Below are 6,539 nucleotides of genomic sequence, written 5' to 3' on the forward strand. Positions count from 1 at the left end.
ATAATTTAACGCTAAAAATAGCAAAAGGAACGCGAGTATGTTTGGGGGATGCATATAAAGCACGAAACAACCGCGACCACTGGTCGTTGGGTCTGGTTGGCTCTATGAAGACCAACTTATAGTGAAACAGTCTGATCGTGTAGTGGCGATTCGAGATAAATATCCTAAAGCTAAAGTTCATTACCTTGTTTTGCCGCAAGATGATATTAATAGTATTTACGGGCTTAATAAAATCACATAAGTCTCTTAGAAGAGTTCGGCGATTTCTATGAAGAACTAAAAGAAAACCACGACGGGGCCACGCTCAGAGCCGGGTTCCATGCTGTGCCGAGCTTGCAGCGAACTCCACATGCATGTCATCAGCTCAGATATGGTTTCTCCATGTTTGAAAACCAAAGTTCACTGGAACAGCTTCACTACGAAATTTTTTATTCCTTACCAAGGTAAGCCGATGATTTCAAAGTAAGCTTAAATTATAATTGTACTAATCTGAATTTAACCAATCATGTTTTTCTTTACAGATGTTTTAAGCGAACTGAAAGAAAGTGGAAGCATTCAAAAAATATCAACTGAATTACACAAGAGCTTGATGTCAACTGATTTTACAGTGTAACCAATGTAGTTTTAAGCCTAAGATATGCCTCAGCTCAAGGAACATTTGTTCACTCATGTAAAATAAACATTTACTTTCTCATGAATCTTTGTTTACATATACATCCCAAAACCCTAGCATATTATGAAACTATGATTTAATGGAGACCTTTTAGAGATGATATTAATTCAATGTTAAACCTCTTTGAAAAATATTTTAGCAGCAAGTTAAAGTACTCTCACATCCGAAATAGTTTCAACATTGTATGAAATTCAGCACACTGATACTTGGAATAGATTAACCCCTCGTAACCAGGAACTAAAAAAGTACTGGCATTCTAGTCTCATTGTTTTTAATAAGCACAAATACTGCTTATTTAAATAAAAAAACAAAGATAGCATTAAATTTGGCACAGGTCCCTGTCATGAAGCAATGTGCAGGCATTCTTTTGACATGTCCCCATATTAAACAAAATTATTTACATACATAACAATAAGTACTATTAACATCCAAGACTAAAACTATTTATAAAAAACTATGAACAAAATAACCTAACGTAACATCCAGGCAAATTTTGCCCCAGGCAGACCCCAAGACACTGGCAGCATACCTCTCTGAACTGTTATTCTAATCTTTGCGAGAGGTAAGTGCCACCCTGGGGTCACCTGAGGTCCAAAACCAGACGAGTAGATAAGTCCTTGATAATTTTTTTTGTGGGTTCCGACCATGGACCCATTGTCTCGAAAGCAAGCGCCGCAAAATCATGATAGTTTGTTAAATGCGTGTATTTGCGGCGCTTGTTTATCTGAGCCTGTTCAGCAGCCGCCCCAGCTCTGAGCGCGGTTCTCTGGATGTGAGACGCGGCTAGAGTGTCGACACACGTCGCGTCCCACACCAAAGTTCGTCCCAAAGTCCAAGGCACTAAGGTGGCACATCCGGCCTTTTTCCGTCGTCCCTCAACAAACCGCAGGAGAGTGCTGGAATTAGTGAGGGCCCGACGGATGAGGCACCACCATGTCGATATAAGCGGCCAGCACTTCTTACACATGAATAAAGTATATTAATGATAAAGTAATGTAATATCCCATAGTAATTTTCAAAAAAAAAATTAATGTAATTTTCATTGGTTATCTTAATGTGGTTCAGAATAAAAATAATTATTTTTATATACTACACCCATAAAATTCATGTGGCCCTTAATTTTCTTTTGAGCAGTATTTTTACCTTTACTTTTCTATACCCGTTATCATGCAATAATGAATTATGATTAAGAAATTACTAATGTATTTTATTTATCAAAAAACAACTGCATTATGTACATAAAAAACATGTGCCTCATGGGACAGGGAACCTGTTAAGCATATCGGGGATTAACTGAATTATGGGTATTCTAATCCAGTTTTTGAGCTAAAAAGTATTATGTGATAAAATACTAAATGTTACTAGATGTGGGTATAGATAATTATCAAAGATAATGGTAGGTAAAAAAAAAACAGTTTAAAAATTTATTTTATTGCCAAAATAAGCTTGCCATAATTTCATTCATTTGTCATGTTTCAATGGACATTCCTTATAGAGATGCTGCAAATAATTGAACAGTGATTAAATCACCATTCCATATAATAGTCAAATAACTCACCAGTATTTTTCAACATAAATATTATAATTAAAACTGTTTCATTTTTCAAGAAAAAATAAAGTTCGGTTAAGTCTTAAGTTTTATTATTTACTAGATTTTACTCGCGGTTTCGCACGCGTAACTTTTAGAACACCACAGTCGGCAAAACACGACAGCTGAAAATTATATGGTCAGCAAAAACCGATTCTCATAATGTTTTTTGTCTGTGGCCACCGTGGCGTTGAAAAGGAGAGGATTTCAAAAAGAAAAACCCATGAACTTACATTGTGAAATTCTTGAATTTCATGTCTCTAATCTAGTGGTTGTAATTAAACGTGCTGAGGTATAGTCAGTTATAGTCATTCATTTTCTTAAATTTTCTGATTTTCTGCAACTTTGTAATTTTTTCCCACAAGAATCTTCTTACAAAGTATTAGAAAAATAAGGAAAAGATGGATTAAATGGGTATTTTTAAAGTTAAAAAAGGGATTAATATTTACATAAAAATATATTGAAAGTTTATTCTAAACAATTTTATTAAGTTTGAATGTCGAATAATTCAGTATTTCATGAATCACAAAACAAATGCGTTTTGCCAAATAGAAGTATTCGGGGCAGCTTAAATTCATAAATTAAAAAAAATATTTTATTATGCTTTAGAGAAGTCATTCTGAAAGTTTGGTCTGTAGAGCGTCCGCAGAAGTAATGGCCATAATTAAAATAAATGACATTTATAGTATGGGTTTGACTCTTTGAGCTCTGGCAAATATTTAATTATTCAAAAGAGTTCAGTCTCAAAAATGTGAGACCCGCTGCTTTAGGCAATTAGCTACTGTACAATTTCATTATCCTAAATACTAACTATTAAAGCTATGGTTATTCTTAGACAATAATTTGCTAGAGCGAGGACTTTCTTCATCCAACAGAGAGCTGGAAGTTTCCAAGACTTTCATCCGCACCAGGAGTATAAAGAGACTGATTGCGTCTTTAAATGTCTTTTTCCCTTCTGAAATAGGAGTAGAACATTCTACATACTGTTGTCTCAGAAGGTGTATCAGGCGAGTACAAAGAATTTGTATGGGATATTTCACTGTCACAAATCACTGGGCGTTACCGGAGCTGGCAGTGACATCTTAGAGCATTTCACAGGTGTAGGTGCAGAAAGTAACTTCAGGTTCTGGGATGGCAAGAATGTCAGAAGTGTTAACATCAGGCTGTTTCATTGTTCGCCCTGAACGAGCCATCAAACTTGCAAAGGGTCATCAATACACAAGGCTTCATTCAACTGTCTGCGTATTGATAATTGGGTCACTTGGCATTCCACGTGGGGAGTTTGGAACATACACTGGGGCCGTCTTGACAAAACTATCTGCTTTATAAAGCATGTCTCCCATTAGTTGTATAATAGTTTCCTTTTCTTCTGATGTTTGTGTGAAATCAAATCTGGAATAGAACAAAATATTTTTAGCTCATAATTTTGTACACAAGTTATATTTTATTTACATTGAGGAGCACCCTATGATTAGTTTTTTTTATCCTGTAGGGCCTTTTGATAATAAGAGTGAGTCATTTTTATTATGATTATTGATGAGGTTTACATTAACATAAATATAGGTTATGTTTATTTACCGTTCATTACCACCAGGACCAGGCAAATGGGAGTCCACATTTTTGACAGATAAAAGATGGTTTGTATTTCTCAATACAGCCAGCCACTCTTCATCATATTTCAGTTGTTTATCCCCATCATATTCTTCTGGCAGATCTAAGATCTGTAGGTGCCTGCGCTTCGGTAAGCACTTGTCCAGTGCTAGGAACTTTGTTTCACTGTCATCATGTTTTACTAATGCTGAAAACTGACAATGCAAATGTGCAGCAAACCAGTACTCTGGTTTTAACTCCTTAAGTAATTTCATTGCAGGAGGACTTCCCAATTGATTGGACTCAATATCTTCCCTGAAATAAATATGACTGTTAATTCTGAATCAGGACCATTTATTATCAATAACATCCTATCATATATATTATCATTTATTATAATAATGATATAGTATTTTTTTTTATAATACTACAAAAAAGTTAAGAGGTTTCGTTATTGGCTCGAAATATTCATAATTTCCATGCACAGTCACAGTTTTTTAATTGTAGTTTTCTTTCATTTTGTACAATAAAGAGTGAAATTACATACACATATACATAACATCTTTAATTGTTTTGGAATTTTTCAGACAACTTTGAGCTTAACCCTGAATAAGGTATAGGCGATTAAGAGACCACTTACATTGACTGAACCTTATTAACTTCATAATATATCACAATTTCCATTGTGATTATTTAAAATACTACTAGCTTTAAAAATATTCTTTGTCAGGTATGTATTCAATAGCTGCTTTTGATTCTGTGGCAATATGCTCCAATAAATGGGGCCTTATGAAGGGTTAAAGCAGTTTCAGAAATGGTCATGAATCATGATATAATTAATTTTACTGCAGTTTATATCACTAGTTATGACATCTTTGAGTAGCAAACACTAACCAGCCAATAACTTCTTGCTGTATGACCTGTTTTTTAGATTGATTTAAACAAGTCCTCAATAATTTTGAGCTGACAAAATTAAACTTACCTAAAGAATGGTTTTCTCCTCAGTAAATTTTCTTTATCTCCAAAGTCAGTGATGCCTACAGGCCAGTCATGGGAGAGCATGACATGGACCTTGTCTTTGAGCTGACTCAGGCGGAAAACATCCAATGACCGCACATGGTAGACAGATCGCATGGAGTTATGATTGTATGGAGGACATTCCCACAATCCTTGCAAGTAATCTCGCCCTTTAAAAATTCCAGACAAACCTGAAACATCAACAAATGAGAAGGTTGAGGATTTTGAACAAGTATTTAAGTTCAAAAGTTGTCCTGAATAAAAAAATAAATAGATTTTCAAATTTCAAAATTGAACTCAAAGACAAGACTTCATCAACTTTCTAGAGTTCTTTTCATAGCCACATCAAGTACATAGTGCCGTTACGGGCACATATCTGAATATTGAAAATTGAAATATCAATAGTTAATATAAACAGTCACAATATTGAACCTAAACTACTTTCGATATTTTGACCATCAACTTTTTAATATTAATTTTTGATATTCAGATATGTCCTCATCATTACTAGATTTTTATTAGCTGTAGATAAAACATGGGAAGGCCGCCTGCAGGGGAAGGCCGAGACGGTCATTTATAGATCAAGCCAAGGAAAAAGTCAATGTCATGTTGTATCAGGAGCTGAAAATGCTGGCAGAGAACCGAAAAGAGTGGCGATTACTCCACCGACAAGAGCTAAGCTCTTAAATTAATGATGATGAGATGAAACATGTACCTCCAATCCTTAAGTTTCCAACCTTGACTACCCCGGCTCGCCCCATGTAGTAAATATTGGGCGCAACCCAGCCCCCATAGGGCAGTTCTTGCAAATAGTTTGATGCTTCATGGTTCCCTCCAATAAATATTGTCAACACTGGAGCTTGTTTCTCTCCGCTATAATATCTGAAATCCAACAAACATTTTGTTAAGAACTAAGGTTCGAAGTATTAATATTATTTATAGTTTTTTTTAATTAATAATATAGATAACCTACTTGTAAAATGTGCAGATATTCTGATATTTTTCCGGCACAGCCATAGACAGAAGATCATCTTTATTGCGCACCGACTGAAAGTCGCCACAGCAAATTAATAAATCAATGCGAAATTCTTCCCTTTCTTGCAAAGTTTCGATACATTCGTATATTTTTTCTAGTTCGCCATGGGCACAACCTTCTACGGCTATTTTCATATTCAAATTGAAATGGCACTTCTGTAAAAATTATCTTATTTTGAATTATTCCAATTTTAGTTTCTTTCCTTCATTTATATATAAATGGATTAAAAATAAATTAATCTAACTGTAACGCTTGTAGCAGCCGTTTGGCCAAAACGCAGTAATCCTTTCTCTTAGCTCAGTCAGTCACTGTCAGTGTCACTGTCTGTCAGTGTCAGTCTGACTGACAGTCTAGCCGGTCAGCAAGCTACTACGAAACTCGAAACTCGAAGTTCGTATCGTACCGTCTCTCTCGCTCTCGTATTAAATGGTATAAGTGTCAGAGGAACCGCACGACACGAACTTCGAGTTCCGAGTTTCGTAGTAGCCCTGCAGGTTTACCACAGGTATACGAATACTACGTAGTATTGCCATTGCTTGCAACTCTGGTAAATAAAATAAAGTAACGTCTACCAATCTCGAAAAATATCCTATAGCAGCATCCTCGGTAAACTTTGAGTTAATTACTGATGTAGC

General features: G+C 35.3%; 2 pseudogenes; one reads left to right on the forward strand and one right to left on the reverse strand.

Moving 5' to 3' along the window:
• LOC141430401 (aprataxin-like) overlaps nucleotides 1–679 on the forward strand; it is a 1,030-nt pseudogene extending 351 nt beyond the window's left edge.
• Nucleotides 680–3,067: 2,388 nt separating this feature from the next.
• LOC141430410 (uncharacterized) lies at nucleotides 3,068–6,172 on the reverse strand (annotated as a pseudogene).
• Nucleotides 6,173–6,539: the final 367 nt, after the last annotated feature.

Source organism: Choristoneura fumiferana, chromosome 8, assembly GCF_025370935.1.
Source record: "Choristoneura fumiferana chromosome 8, NRCan_CFum_1, whole genome shotgun sequence".
Classification (NCBI taxonomy): Eukaryota; Metazoa; Arthropoda; class Insecta; order Lepidoptera; family Tortricidae; genus Choristoneura; species Choristoneura fumiferana.